General features: G+C 36.1%; 2 long non-coding RNA genes across 3 annotated transcripts in view; one reads left to right on the top strand and one right to left on the bottom strand.

Moving 5' to 3' along the window:
• Window positions 1-14,171: 14,171 nt before the first annotated feature.
• Window positions 14,172-15,459, bottom strand: part of LOC129240563 (uncharacterized) — a 60,061-nt gene continuing 58,773 nt past the window's right edge. For both annotated transcript variants that reach the window (XR_008582083.1, XR_008582082.1), the window contains exon 3: window positions 14,172-14,489. This is a non-coding gene — a long non-coding RNA (uncharacterized LOC129240563). The remainder of the gene's footprint in view (window positions 14,490-15,459) is intronic.
• Window positions 14,413-15,063, top strand: LOC129240558 (uncharacterized). Its single transcript, XR_008582081.1, has 3 exons — window positions 14,413-14,543; window positions 14,612-14,820; window positions 14,892-15,063. It is a non-coding gene; the product is annotated as an uncharacterized LOC129240558 (long non-coding RNA).

Consider the following 15,459-nt stretch of genomic DNA (forward strand, 5'->3'; position numbering starts at 1 on the left):
GTCCTGATGGAAGACAATTCGGCCTCTGTTGATCAAAGATGGCCTCTGTTGATCAAAGATGGCCTCTTCTGCATGAGTGCTGCATTCAAGCGGTGCAGTTGTTGGCAGTACAGGTCCGAATTGAGCGTTTGGCCATAGGGGAGCAGCTCATAGTGGATGATTCCCTGCCAATCCCACCAAACACACAGAAGAACCTTCCTGGCCGTCAATCCAGGCTTGGCCACCGTCTGGGCAGCTTCACCGCTTTTCGACCACGACCGTTTGTGCTTCACGTTGTCGTAAGTGACCCACTTTTCATCGCCAGTCACCATCCGCTTCAAAAACGGGTCGATTTTGTTGCGATTCAGAAGCGATTCGCATGCATCCATACGGGCAAAAATATTTTTTTGCGTCAAGTCGTGTGGCACCCATACATCAAGCTTCTTTTTGAATCCAAGATTCTTCAAATGGTTTATAACGGTTTGATGACTCATGCCCAGCTCTTGGCCGATGCTACGGCTGCTACTATGCCGGTCTCTTTCGATCAATTCAGCGATTTTATCGCAATTTTTGACGACAGGCCTTCCGGACCGTGGCGCATCTTCGATCACCTCTGCACCAGAACGAAAACGTTGAAACCATCGTTGTGCGGTGGAAATGGAAACTGTATCGGGTCCATAAACTGCACAAATTTTATTGGCAGCATGAGATGCATTTTTGCCTTTATCGTAGTAGTACTGTAAAATATGTCGTATTTTCTCTTTATTTTGCTCCATGTTTGCGACGCTATAACTCACGAACGACTAAAAGCAAACAACAATTAATCAAACACGTTTTAGCACGTGAAAAGAGCTTTCCAAAAAGCTCTAGCGTGAACCGATGCGACGAATACAACTAGAACTACGCGCTTGCAAAGACAAGCTTGCGGAAATACCGCAAGACTTTTTTGCCAACCTTATATTTATCCGTTTTGAAGGATTTGAAAGATGCTGCACGTCGCAAACAGTCGGAAAGGTGAGCAAACAATTCATGGATTTTGCATGATGATAACGCACCATCGCACCGAGCCCAAATTGTGCTGGATTATTTGACCAAACACCAAGTAAATACCATCGTGCAAGCACCGTATTCACCTGATATGGCCCCGTGCGACTTCTTTTTCTTTCTCAAGTTGAGATTACCATTTCGTGGAAGGAGATTTCAGTCGATAGAGGAGATCAAAGAGAATGCGACGAAGGAGCTGGGGGCCATCCCTTCGTCGGCCTACCGGGGGTGTATGGAGGACTGGTTAAACGTTGGCAGATGTGCGTTGCCTCAGACCGGTCATATTTTGAAGGAGATAAAATAAATTTGCCTGAAATTTAACTCTGTTTTGTTTTATTTAAACATTCCTGGTACTTTCTGATCATCCAATATATATTTATTTAAAAAAAAAAAATAATAGGTAGACTTTTATTTATTCTGGCTGAGTCAAAAAAATGAAAAAGAAGCGTTGTAAATATTTCAGTTACTTGTTTTTCCATTTTCTCCCGCAAAAAAATCTCAGCTCTAATTAGTTTTTAGTTGCTAGTTTTTCTTTTTCATATTTCCCCATACAAAAACAATTGTAAGCTCATTTTATTATCAATCATAAAGTGCTTGTTAGACACACATTAAATATGATTTAAAAGCATACATTTGTACATACACACACACACACACACGTGCATTGCTGTTCGTAAACTCATGGCACCGTTTTTTTGTGTTGTATGCAATATAAATTCATACATACTTACATATATACATACACATACATACCATACATGTACATACTTACATCCATACATGCATATACAATACATACAAACATATATGTACGTGCAAATGCGGCTTTTACTTTTAGAGCGCATTAATCGGTGCAGCGTTAAATGTTGCATGTTTGCGCACAAATGCTCGGTCTCGCTTACTTACTTTGACCGTTACCAGCAGACTTAGACTAGATAGTACGAGTATTAATATGCGCTCATGTACATAATCTAAAATTCAAGTATGAACAATGCGAAACCTACTTTTTCCATTGCTTCAGACTCACAAATTATTTATGCAATGGCGTAAGAAAACTAACAAAAATAGCACAAAAACAAATTATCGAAATAGAGAGAAGAGGAGCTACAATTTTTAGCACCAAAGTTTTTTTTTTTAAATCGATAGATATTAATGGTGGTAAAGAGTAGCAGCACAAGCATAGTAACATTTGCTATAGAAATATATGGCCTTGAATGCCTTCAGAGGATCCTTGAAAGTCATTCAAAATTTTGTTCAATTGAAGTATGAGAAGACGGTTTCTGCATAGTTGTTTTTTTGTTTGTGCTAATGACGGCCTCTGCTGCTTTAAACATAGTTGTTGTCTTTATTTGTGCTATTGGCCAACGTGGTCGAATGGGTTAGTGCGTGACTGCCATTCGAAAGTGCACAGGTTCAAAACCACGGGCATGGAACACCCGAATTAACAGAAACAGTTTCTTCTAATAGCAGTCGCTCCTCAGTAGATAATAGAAAGCCGCTTAGTGTATCCATGAAAAAACCTCTTCATAAGAGACCATCTGCATTCGGGCGTAGGTCCCCTAATTTGCAGAAAACATCAAGACGCACACTGCAAATAGGAGGAGGAGCTAATAGCTAATTTAAGAAAACGAGACTCAAACTAATTTCAGTGAGATTATCATCCGGTTGTGGTCCTTCTGCTTAATTTATAGGGTAAGCTAATCAAGCTGCTGATTTTTTTTTCTTGTTCACTCCACTTGGGAGCACAGGGCCTCGACAAGACTCAGTCTTGCGTTGGTTTCGTTAATCTATTTTGATTTCTGACAGGGTAGGTGATTAGCCTGCCGTTACCAGTTCTAAATAGTAAGAATACCTACCTGTCGTTGTTTAGGAACAACGCATTCTTGCTGCTTAGAGCGCCATCTGTGTTTCATATTTTTCTGGCAGAAGGATCGCACAGATGGTTGAGGATTTCGCTAAATTTGGTGTTTATGCGCTATTACCATGATTGCCCGCTTCCTCTTGCTGGCGCCACTGATGCACTGTGTAACTGTGTGTTTTTCTTTGTTTTTTGCTTGTTTTAACAGCCACAATGCAAGCAATGCGCTGACTTTTGTGCGGGAGAAGGATTGGAAGGATACAGTTTTTGGGGCTGAGGAATGCCCTTTTGTTTTTTGTTTTTACGCGGCCTCGGTAGTCTAGCTTAAGTGCACTAGCTTGCCAGCCCAGAGGTTGTGGGTTCGAATCTCACGTAAAGCACGGCCCTCGCACCTCTCCAAACTTACTTACTTTCCAGCAGCTGATGCTGTTGGTAATAAAAAACGAACTCATCTCGCTAGTAAAAAATGACCTTAAAGAAGTCCCAAAATAACTTTAGGGCTCCAGAAAGGTTCCAGATTGCTGGCCACAGTTTGTCGCAACTTACTCGGAGTCGAATTGCATTGAAATATTATTACCCACTGCTGCCTATGTTTGTGTCATTTCAGTTGCGGCTCTATTGAGGCCATGAGGAAAGTGACTTAAGGAATTCCACTCTATTGCAGAGGGTTGTAAATTATTAAGGGCCTTGAAGAACACCAGAAGAAGCAAACAAAGGTCCAGAAGAAATACCTTCAATTGTTACAACGCAATTTCAATTATAAAAGTCTGACTTAATGCAATTTCGAAGCATTGAATGAAAGCCCATACAAGACCGCATAAAAATCAGTAAAGAACGGAATTAGCTTGGAACCCATCGGAAAAAGGCGAAATGCCGTATTCACTACAAACAGAAAGAAACGCAATTGTAGATCGATTAGAAACAAAACCAGTTTGCCTATGTAGTTACAATTACACTGTAGTTACAAATACACTATTTTTAGATATTTTAGAAATTCGAGATCAAAGATATAAAAAAATCTGAGGTTGATTACATAAAAATGAGGTGTGATAAGTAAAGGGTTTCCCAATAACAGGTGTTACAGGTGAATGGATTGTGCTATCGAGAGATGATTAACGATTTTTTATGGCCAGAATTGGATGGTATTGATCTGGACAACGTTTATTTTCAACAAGAGGGCGCTACATGCCACACAAGCAACGAAATCATTGATCTTTTACGAGAAAAGTTTCCAGACCGTGTTATCTCTCGAAGAGGTGATCACAATTGAAAGAGTAGGTCTACGCCAACAGCCCAGCGTCAATTCAAGACCTCAAAAATGGAATTCGTGAGGCTATCGAGGACATAGTGCAGCCAGTTTGCAATTCGGTTATGGAAAATTTCATGAAAAGGATATTATCCTGTAAGCGTGGTCGTGATGGAAATTTGCCTGATGTTATTTTCCACTATTAATGGCATACCTTCCTCTTTATAATGAAATAATAATATCCGATTATTTATATTAAAAAAGAGCATTTTTCTTTGAATATCAATAAATATAAATATAAATTTGTCCTTTCGACCAACTTAATTCCTTAAGTATTTTGGTGGTACTAGCAGCTTTTCGTTTTTATATATATTCTCTCTGACTTGGTGAAGATTTTTTACAAACATGTTTATGTCCTCTATCCACATTTCGGGCTGTATACTATCTATTCGCCAGTTCATATTAGCATTATTGGAAAATTTTCTTAGTTCTTTAACCCAAAGTCTTTATTACCATTTGTGTCTTGTCTTATTACCATTTGTGTCTAATAATTAGGAAGACGGTTTTCTGAAAAAAAAACCTTGTATTCTAGTCTCAAGATGGAGTATATTTGTGGGTATATGAGCAGGAAGTTTTGATATCCGTTTGTCAAAAAACCCATAGCCCCACACTTGTGCCGCATACTATTGCAGTAAGGGGCACCCTGCCAGAAATAGTCGCCATTTCGCTTCTACTGATATTTCCTTCTTGCTGAAAAAAAGTGGTTCACGTAGCATTTATAGCATTTTTCGACACAATTGTTCTCCTTTATACGTGGTCTGTTAAATTGAGTTGTGGCGTTAATTCAACGCCTAAATTGAAAAATCGGGATACAATCTGTATTTCTTCACTACCACAATACCACTTCTCAGGTTTACTAATCTTCCCTCCTCCTCTATAACCATTATTACGTTCCAGCGCCGTTAACCTCAAGTTTGGACAATTTACAATACTTTTCAAGTTTATTTATCATTTCCTGTAACTTGATAGGGCTATCCACCAGTAAGATATCATCCAAAAAGTCTGATATTTTTTCCTTTTTTGTTTAAACCACATTCTAAGCAGTCATGAAGATCGTTTAAATGTAACGTAAATAATGTCGGCGACTGTAATCCTCCCTGCATCAGTCCTGAATAAGTCTTACACACTTTCGAAATTTCACTCCCATTCCATATGTCAGACTTCGTATCGCTTTAGATATTTTCTAAAAACCGTACTACTTTTGTTGATAGTCTAACGGAATGAAGCTTATATATCAACGCGCTTTTGGACACTTTGTCAAAATCTGTCTTAAAATCTACGAATTACGCATAAACCTGCTTTCTTTTTTCAAATTTAAAGTGCACAAGTTAAGTTATATATATTGTTCACTGTGGAATAACCCCTTCTAATGCCTGCTTGGTATTCATTCAAGGCCACATACCTTTCAGTCTTCAAGATCTTAGCGAGATGTATTGATCTCAATCTCAAACGAGATTCCGTGGTAATTTCCGATTTGAACAGGATCCCCATTTTTAAAGATCGGATCCCCATTTTTACACTCATCCTAAAACTCAAATCTGCTTTACTCCTTTCAAAAATCTTAGTGTAAGTTTTTGCCTAAATAGATATAAATTTATCTGGAGCATTTTGAAAAATTCATACGGGATTCTATTTATAGCTGGAGTCTTATTTATCTTTACCTTATTTAGCAAATATTTAACTTCCAGTCAGCATCGAACAGCTCATCAATGCAAAAGTTTGGGGCGTAGTAAATTTCACGAGCACCCATTGAGGGGTTTAATAAATTTTCAAATTTGTAATAATAAAATTGTTATATTTGAATATTTTATTTTGGAAATATACAAGTTTTTTTTTTATTAATTACTTAAAATATACTACTGAGCTGGTTCGGAAGGTCACGGTAATCCGGTCGCGCACACAAAATAGATAGCGTCAACACGACGTACGCAAATTGGGCTTCTAAATTTATTATAAAAATTAAATTCTAGCTTAATTATTGCATTATCAGCCATTAATGTGTGAATGTGTCTGTTAACTACATTGCTAAGATTTAAGTGAATTTTCTAATAGTTAATTTATATACTCTTGTGACCCCTTCGGTGGTATGTTGAAATCACTGTAACAGTGATTGTCAAAATGTGTGCATGTAACGCCTAAAAGCAAAAAAATAGTGACAAGCGTGACGACCAAAGCAGAAGCATAAAATCAGTTTCTATTAAAATCAAATAAAAATACAGCATTCAGGGTGGATATATTTATATATAATATGTACATATATAATTTCCTTTAACTCCGGTTGGAGCGTAGGGCCAGAGGATATGCTTCAGTTCAGCAGGCTCCTACTCTTCAACTGAAATGCTGCTTATTAATATACTTTTAGATGCTCTTTTAATGCACTATTCTACATGCAAAACGCTTCAAAACAGGCTTTTATATACTCGTACTATGCCCACTTTTGTATCTGTCGCAACACTCATACGCCGTGTAGCCTACTCGCTCGTTGCCATAGCGCAATATAACAAAATGTCTCCCAAAAAATTTTCTCCACATTGGAACCACACGCAACTGAAAACTCATACAAAAATATGCAAGAAAAAATTCTACTGAAGCGCAGGGTAGTATATCTAATGAGTGCCAATTTAATTTACTCAATTAAATTGAATCGAAGCGGAACGAATCGAATCGAATGCAACTAAACGGCATTGACAATTACATAAAATGCATAAATGTCGTATTCATATGCAGTTATATTGCAAACATATACATATAAACAACGTACATACAAGAATACACAATTGAATGATGAGTGATCTTCGAGCCGAGCACGAGAATGTGTATAAAAGAGCAAATATCCAACAGTGTGGGCGGCGTGTGAACTTAAATCGTAATTGATAATGAATTGCTCAAATTAATAATTGTTTTCTTATTTGCAATAGCAATTAAATTGAATACGTTGAAGAACGCTATGAATCAAACAGAAATTATAAAAATGTCGAACAAGTACAAGTAATGTTGAAAATATGCAATTTTTTTTAAATTCACTAATTGAATTGTTTTTTTTTTTCGTTTTTTTTTTGTTATTGTTGAAAAAATTTCATTCTTTCTGTATTTTTCGTAAAACTAATTATTTTTAGTATGGCTAAGAAAATACTTAAAATTTAGACAAAACTCAAAACTGGAGCTTAATGCTATACGAATAGTTTTTGTTTTTTTTGAAAATATGTTAAATGTGTAGTTCATAAATTAAATATGGAAAAAATAACTAAAATTAATGATTAAATACTTTACTTAATTAGAAAATGATAGGCAAATGCGCAGTGAGTACTCACCTCTATGCAATCGGCATTCTTTTGTACAGGCTTCCGTTGAGTGAGTTGGAGTGTGAGTGCGCTATGGCTGGCTGCTGCACTTATTTGAAGCGCGCACACGCACGCACACATGCAAATAAATAAAGTGATATTTCAGGCGTTTATTGTTGCTGCTGTTCACATACAAGCTGTTGCCATACATGCACCAACAACTGAGATACCACCAGCTGTGTTCACTGATTCCAAAACGAAAATTTACGAAGCGAGCACAGGGTGTATCCCAGCAGCAGATGCACACGAATCGTTTATTCATCAATTATGTTTGCTTAGATTGGCGCTTTGTTATGTTTATTATTTTGTATTATTGAAATTTTACGAAAATTTTATTTTTCTCAATGCGAAATATTTTTGTTTACACGATGCAAATAAATGCACGTGGGTATGTTGTACTGCACGTAAAATAAAAGCTTGCTGCCATCTGTCCAATGTATTTGTATGTGTGTGTGTTTAGGTATGTCAGTGGCCTGCGCTGGCTTTAGCTGTGACAAGCACCTACGAGTGCTGCTGTTCGCTTGAAATACTCAGTACTCGCACAAGTTTTGTGTGCGAATGAGCTTTTCGTTTACGAAGCACGTTTTGTTATTTATTTTTTATTTTGGTTTTGGTTTGTTCTGTAACACAGCATGCCACTCTAAATGCGGGCTTTGAATGGAATTTTATTTGAGTGCTTTTTGATTTTGATGCGGCATGACAGAAATTTCTGACTCATTTCCATTAGTTTTTCATTTACTAATTTGAATGCATAATTTGTTTTACTATTTTCTCGATTTATTTTGCAATGAACTAAACAGCGATTTACTAGGGTCTTTTTTTAAGTTTTGCTGCATTGTTTTTTGCTTTTCAGAGGAGGCGTAAACAATGTGGCTACTTAAAATATTTTTCTTACTAAACTTCCTACAAAATTAGATCAACAGTTAACAAAAAGCAAAAAAAGGAAATATTTATATGTGTACAAGGTGGCGTAAAATGAATCTTCTTATCGGAAGATTTATAATTTTTGTATATTTGTAGAAACTATTTTTCCTACCAAATTTCTTACAAAATTTGATCAAAAGTTTAAATATATACAAGGTGGCGCAAAATTAATCACCCTATCGGAAGATTTATAATTTTTGTTTATTTATATAAATACCAAATTTTCTACAAAAGTAGATCAAAAGATTACCAAAAAAAAATTTAATATAAATGTACAAGGTGGCGCAAAATTAAGCACGCTATCGGAAGATTTATGTTTTTTTGTGTATTTATATTAATAATTTTTCCTACCAAACTTCCTACAAACAGAGATCAAAAGCTAAACAAAAAAAAAATAATATAAATGTACAAGGTGGCGCAAAATTAATCACCCTATCGGAAGATTTATGATTTTTGTTTATTTATATTAATAATTTTTCCTAGCAAACTTCCTACAAGCAGAAAACCAAGGCTAACCAAAAAAAAAATATAATATAAAGGTACAAGGCGGCGCAAAATTAATCACCCAATCGAAAGATTTATAATTTTTCAAATGTCGTTGGACGGCAGTCATACCATATTTGATGTTTGTGAATTAGACAGTATACAAATTGAGCGCGTAAAAAACAAAATATACATTTTTTTCACTCAAAATTTTTTTTGTTGTGAAAATGTTATTCAAAAACAAAATTGGATTATTAATTTTGTGCCACCTTGTATATTTCGTAGCCCCAAAGCTTTCAATGAACAATCGTTGCTTTTTTTTTACAATATTTTGAAACAGTATTAGAAAGAGTAAGTTTGAAAAAGATTAAATTCGAATGACTAGACTGAAACTCAAATAAGGTTCCAGAAATGTATTAAATGAACTTTAATGAAATGCTAATTTTTAACGCTTTTTAATTCATAATATTAATTTAAATTTTTTTTTTTAATTTATAATTTAATTTAAATAATTTTAAATTTTGAGCAGCGCCACTGATTTGAAATAATAAAGTTGAAAGAAATTACGAACGGTGTGCTGTGTGTGGGCTTCAATGCATAGCTGAGATTATTTCACGAAAATTACCCCTTAACGATTATGAAGAGAAAATCTCATCTTCTCCCGCATAGACAAACCAAATTTCAAACGGTGGTCTGATAAAACTTGAATCAAAGTTCTTTGTGAATATATTTATAAAAAATTAAAATATTTTCCAAATTATATTTTTATCCTTTTTTAAAACTTTCGGTTGTGCACCCGGGTCTGGCCTTTCGTTCTATTCGAGGAACCTTTTTAAAAGGTTATATCCATCGTTAGAAAATTTAATTTTAGGAAGCTACCTGGAAGTTCAATACCTCAAATTCCCTAAAAGCTATCAAACTACCAAGAAAAGGCTAACAAATGTTAGTAAAGGCAGGTGTACCTATTGCTTTTTGGTAAATATCTTTTATGATAGAATGTATGGAAAATTTACTTCTTGGTATTCCGCATACATCTGTGCAGAATTGCATTGAACAATACCACTTCTGCGTAAAACAAAAAAAAAAGTGGTCAATTAAAGCCACTCATAATTAGTTGTCAACTTGCTCTAAGAGCTGGGAGTTGATGCTTGCCACATGAGAAAAATTATTCACTCGACATGCAAAGCTATACCCTACTGAAGGTCTACTTTGCCAGCATGGATTAGAAGTAGCAAGCGATTAGACTTTGCTGATCGCAGCTAAACGATTTTAAGTGTGACTTTTTCATAAGAAAGTAGGAAGAGAAAAGTGGAAGTAGAAGTTAGTTTAGAGGCAAACGTTGGCCAAACGTTGGCTGACAAAAAGTTAAATAAGCGTAGACTTGCAGTCTGATATTAATACGACGACTTTACTTGGTGTATTTATGCGGCACGGCGCTTTATCAGTCGCAAAAAGTAAAAAAACTACGATATCACAAGATGAAATGTGATCTAGAGCGATACAATACCTATACCTATAGTCGTATGCTGATCTCACCTAGCACCCTACTCGCTGACCTCACCTACCACCCATCGCTTTAATACTATTCTTCATACTTAACCATGCACTCTTACTAACATCTGTAACATAACACTGTACGTATTCCCTTAACATTTTCTGTTATCATTTAGTGTAAGCCTTCATTATCTTCATAGTTAACTAAATTCTCTTACTCACTTTAAAATTAATTTCTTTCGCTGATATTTGCAATGATCGTGTCGAAACTTCGTGTGATATATTTTTGTCAGAGACGAGTTGAATAAGGAGACTAGCTTTGGTGGCAAACTGGACTAGCTGTTGCGCCAGCAGTAACAGGAGAAGTAACAGACCCTGTAATGGGGAAATAGATTTCGATACTGTTTGACAAACTACTCTTGACACTATTCAGCAAACTATCTCTGTTTTACTTTTACAATTAAAAAAAAATTATTTGTAGACTGATGTTGAGTAGGTCACAAAATAAAAAAAAAAATATAAAAAAAAATCAGAAATTTATAAATGAAGAAATTATTGCTTTTAATAAAATTTTAGTGCTCTTTTATTACTTCAAAAATATTTTGGAAATCTTTTGCATTTTTTTATATTTTTTTATGCATTGTGCTTTTTTGCTTCATATCTCAAAACAATTATCACGTGAAATTCTATAAAAGCTAACGTCAGAGCATAAGAAACGCCTTGTTTATTTATAGAAATCCCTTGGTCTCGACTAATGTGCCTTTCGCTCTTTAATCGCTTAATGAGTTTGAACGAACAGCACTCGCGTGCGTTGGACATGCTCTAACGGACCAACCCAAGTACCCGAACAACAAAAGTGCTTGAATTAAAAACAAATACAAAAAAAGACAAAAACAAAAAAAAAATACAAAACAAAATAGGCATCACAGTGTCAATTTGTAATTATTTTTTGTTTAGTGTTAAGAGAAATACAAGGAAACAAAATAATTGAATTAATTAAAAATTTTTTTTTTAATTTTAAATTTTGAATTTTTAATAAATTTAAAACTTTTTTTAATTTTAAATTTTTCATTTTTATAAATTTCAAATCTTTTTAAATTTAAAATAATTAAAATTTTATTAAATATTATCTTACCTTTTCTCGATCTCTGACCTACACTAATAAACATTTTTTTTATAATTCATATTTCACTTTGCTTGCATTTACTCTGCTTTCAGCTACACCGCAAGAAACAGTATCCCTATAGCGCCACTCACATACAGATACAAAATACCAACAACGTTCTTTACGTATACGTGCATATGTAGGTACAAGGTGGCGCAAAATTAATCACTCCATCGAAGCAACTGGCGACGTGCGTCACTCATTTTTGACACTTGTGAACTAAAAAGCTACAGCACACAAAGAGGCAAGCAGTGAAAGGCGTAAAATGTCAAAATAACAATTTTTTCCACTCAAAATAATTTTGTTATAAACTTTTTTTGTGAAATTTTTTTTTTCAAAAACAAAATTTTATGCTTAATTTTGCGCCACCTTGCGTATGCAGCAGTGCGTCAATGTAGTTTTTATGCAGTCTTAATCGCCTTTGTAAGTTGAACGTCGTTTTAGCTGTCAATTGGTTTAAGATGTCATTTAGTTGCTTTCTTCACTTTTCACTTCGGATTTATCGCGCGTTTATTTTTAGCAGTTAATCAATTTTCACGCGATTAGTACTCATTTTCATGCCGAGATTTACGTACAAGCATAGGTTGGAGTATTTGCTTGTGGTTGATAAAAAAGAACACACACACGCGCGCGCACAGTTAGGTTGCAGATTTGCTACTTGTTTGCACAGCAGTCACCGATGCGTGTTCTTGTTACACACATACAGTTACACATAAATATTTATATATGTATGCAATTGCAAACGCGTCACCGAGCAAATATGAGTTCACTTGCAAGCGAAAAAGTAAATGTGGTTTAAAGTCAAATTAAGGGCCAAAGGTTAAAAGTGAAATATACACAAATGCTGAATATTTACAAATAGATAATTTTAACTTATAAAAATTTTAACTTTTTTCCTGCATACTTTTCGTTTAAAAATAACTTACTTTCGCTTTTTATATCGTTTGCGCTTAGTTACTTTCCACAAGTACTAGTTTCGACGACGACCACGTCAACATATGTGACGAACTTTCCATAAATCAGGCGCATATCCCTGTAGATATGCAACGGAAAAGTGGGAAATGCTGTTATCGGCATCGGGTTGATACTGCTTGTCGCATCACGAATATAGGCTACAAATAGGCGCACACACACACACACACAGTTAGGCACTTCGACATAGGCACGTGTTTGTTTGTGTCTGTGCCATAGCACTCAAGGCTAAACGGGCGAGTGGTTGTCTCCCACGCCAAAGCGAAGCGAAGCAATGCTGGAATTCAAGCAAAAGCACAGCGACAAAAATACGCCGACAAAAGCTCCGTAAAGAGTGAGGCTTTTGAGTGTACGAGAGTGTGTGTGCATATTTGGATGTGTGCGTGTGTGTGTAAGAGAGAGAGAGAGAGGAAAAAAGACACAGTAGCGAGCTTTCGCGTGAAGTAAACAACTTGCGTTGTGTGTTTTTGTAGAGATTGCACGCCAGCTTTGTTCATGTGCGCTCTTCCTTGCAGTCTCTGTCCTTCCTTCTTCTCCACTTTTGCGTGCTTCCGTTTATTGCTTTGCTCTTTTATTCGCTGCAATCCAGTTGAAAAGTGAAATTTTTATATTTTTGATGGCTACATTTCGGAAGCTTTTCGCTCCTATGTAATTAACTAACTTCACCAACACACCAACACCACTTGCCGCGTACAGTGCACAATCGATTTCCGTAATTACAATCCACTTCGTATGCTTGCGCAATTTGTTATTTATCACATTAACCTTTGACCTTTAACATAACTTATTGAATTCGTAAATAAATAAAATCACATACCTGATTGATTTGCCAGTGCGCAAAAACAACAAATAATAGCCGAAAAGTATTGCTCCCAAGGTCCATTCCGCCAGTTGCTGATTTACATATGCATCTATTTTGTCAGCTGCTGATGCAATTGCACAATTGTCGCTATTCAAATTTCCTGCCTCAGTGTTACGCAACCTCTCGTGTCCTTGTACTCCTGTGTTCTGTGCCCTATGGGTTCCTTGCCCGTATGGACGGTATGGACGTTGGGATTGCATGGACGTCTGTTTCTGTTTCTGTTGCTGTTTCGGGTTCGGCTTCTGTTGCTGTTGCAGCTGCAATTGCCTTCGCTGCATGTCATGCAATCATGAATTTTCAAGTTCAAGTTGAAAGCAATTGCGCATGTCCGCCATATTTGCTTTATACTACATATATGCTCATGCATACATACATACATATGCACCATATACAAGGCATATACGAGTGTTGTTATTGTTACTTTTCTATTTGCTTACAAATAGTGCTGCAATTGACCAACAACCACCCCGCTGATACATATTTTGCATTCACTTTCAAATCGACGGTCACAGGCGAATGCAATGGCTATGTATTTGTAGCTACTGAGCGTAAGTAGAAATGCCGAACTAGAGAGAGAGAGACGTGTATGTATACGTAATACTCAAGAGAGAAAGTGCGCGCATGTGAACTATTGAAACTGGCAGGCGGTTCTCATAACTATTTAAATAATGCCTTCCGCCTCCCTTTACATTTGTTCTCACTGCACACATTTCCGTTAACATCTCCGCGTTTCCTTTGCTCTCTTCATTCAATGGTGGTGCTGCGCTTCTGCTTGCGGTAAACGTCGGCGTTGATGACTTTGTTAGTTCCTCTAACCTCTAATGCTGTTGTCGTCATTCATATTCCGCCCATGCTTCCTCTTCCATTTACGCGATTTGCCATTCGTGATATTTATGTTGCTGTTTTTTTTTTTTGTTTTTGTCTTTGCATCTTCTGCAGTTATTTTCATTCTTTCTCACATTCGTATGTGTGTACCCCTTCCTTTCAAACGGGATGTGGTGTTCAGTGTTATTGCTGGCAGTTTCTAATTAAATTTCCTTACAAGCTGACGCATTTTGCAACTGAAAATATAGCAGAAAGAGAGAAAAAGTTTTACATTATTGAATGATGCAAAAGTGATTTAAATTTTATATCCTCAAAACTGATAGAAGAAATTGTAATAAATACTCAAATGTTTTCTCAGATTTACTACACGAAGCTGGAATATATAAAATTTATCAAAGGCGTTCATTCATATAATATGCATATAGGCATACAGGCACACATATGTACTTATATGTGTATGCAGCCCCACACGCATTAATACACCAAAACAAGTTGTTGTGTATTGATTGGAAAATCGATAAAATTGACGCTAGTCAAGGACATTCTTCCTTCTTCGAGTTTAAATAGGTTTCTGAATATTAAAAAAATGCATACAAAATTGTACAGATTGGAATGAAAAAATAATTTTTTTTTTTCAGTTAACGGCAAATATATTTTTGTTATACAGACTTTCAAACCCTTTGCTAAGCTGCTGCATAAAGAAGCGAAGCGAATGGATCTGGTAATAAACGAGGACAAGATGAAGTTTCTGCTGTCCTCAAATAAGCAGTCAGCTGAGTTGCTTATCGACACCCACGCCACTGTTGACAGTAATAAAGTGGTAATGCTTTGAAAGTAAGTACTGGCGGTGGCGCTATGTTCCACACTAGAACTCTCGGAATTCACGATCATAATGACTGGTAATCATTTCAGCCTTTAATCCAACGGATCATCTACTTTGGACTAAAAAGACAATTGAGTAGTAAAGCCCTATCTCGACGAACAAAAATCGCATCTCATAAGTTCCTCATCATGTCCGTCGTATTGTATAGGGTGGGCCATGTAAACGATGCAGCAGCCAGCTTCCGTCGGCTGAATTCTGCTCGAAGACATTTAAAGCGCGGAATGGCAGCAGGCCTTATGGAGAGCGAATAGCGAATATATTGTAAAAGGCTTCTTAAAACAAGTTAAAGTATCAAATGAAAATTGCTTATCGCCTTATTGCCT

Source organism: Anastrepha obliqua, chromosome 1 (assembly GCF_027943255.1).
Source record: "Anastrepha obliqua isolate idAnaObli1 chromosome 1, idAnaObli1_1.0, whole genome shotgun sequence".
NCBI lineage: Eukaryota > Metazoa > Arthropoda > Insecta > Diptera > Tephritidae > Anastrepha > Anastrepha obliqua.